This window comes from Frankliniella occidentalis, unplaced genomic scaffold (genome assembly GCF_000697945.3).
Source record: "Frankliniella occidentalis isolate FOCC.00 unplaced genomic scaffold, Focc_3.1 Scaffold241, whole genome shotgun sequence".
NCBI classification, from domain to species: Eukaryota; Metazoa; Arthropoda; class Insecta; order Thysanoptera; family Thripidae; genus Frankliniella; species Frankliniella occidentalis.
The window spans coordinates 444,400-445,596 of NW_026267367.1; positions in this window are offsets into that span (position 1 = coordinate 444,400).

The window sequence follows — 1,197 nt, forward strand, 5'->3', positions numbered from 1 at the left end:
GTCTGGAGTAGGCTGTTGCCACCGCGCACTTCGCCCCCCCCCCCTCCTCTTTCTCCTAACACGAAGAGCTGCCCGAACTGCCCATCGCCTGCCTAGCAGGGCAGCGGCGGGCCCTGGTGGTGATTAGGTCGATGTATTATGAGTGTCCACCCCGCCCCGTCCCGCTCGCGCATTACCATTACCGCCCCCCGTTCGACCTCTTCCTCCACGCGAAGCGCGCGCCTCCGAGTCCGAGCATGTATATCGGAGGGGCGTGGAGGTTGGAGGTGCCGCGGCCGGTCACGCGAACATGTGGGCGCCAATGCCTGCCCCTCCCCCTCCGTATCCACCCCGTCCCCCTCCAGAGCCGCACGCGCGCCAAAGCGGCGCCACGTGGCGCCTCAATCGGTGCGTCCCGATCATTAGAATACTTATGAAGGCGGCCAGGACGCGGCCGCGCCCGCCGAGGCTTGCGCCCCCTCTGGCCGCTCGTCCACGCGAATGGCAGGGCGAGCGAGGACTTTCTGCTGTGGTCGGGCATGACGCCGACGTGCGGCCGAGCTAGTGGTGACGACGGCCATGGCCTCCGCGGCGAAGCTGCTGCACGTGGCCGACGGCCAAGTTATGTCACACTTACGGCGCAGGCGCTGTGCTGGTGCCGCGCCGAGCGGCCCCGGCCCAGCCCGGTCGGGGACCAGCAGAGGCAGCAGCAGCGGACTTGAGGACCACTCCCGCGGAACAGCTCCCTCTCCCCCCCCCCTTTTCACTGTCTCTAGGCGGGCGATGCGAGATGGTAATGCCACCTGGGAATGCAGCGCCGCGCCGCCCGACCTGAGATGATGCAACGACGACGCCACGCCTCACGCATGCGAGCGTGAAGCGAGCGATGACCTCGATGAGCATGCTGCTGCAGGAGCCCGGCAGAAGCAGCTCAGACGCCTCTAGAGAAAAATTTCCAAAGTACAAGACGAGATCTCCCATCTTCTGTATAATACTGGTCTTGCGAGGACTTCCCTGCTGCTCTATGGAGGCCTCTCCCCCCTCTGACGACGAGGGGAATCAACGCCCGCCAAAAAAAGAGGGGACCATGCTGCTACTATGGGTGGGACTTGTCGTGCTCCCGTTTGGTGGGAGGGGCGGGGAGAGGAAACACAACAGAGCCACGGCGGGAGCAGGACAGTGTGCGCTGTACGCGCTGTGTTCTCCTCCCGCGCCGCC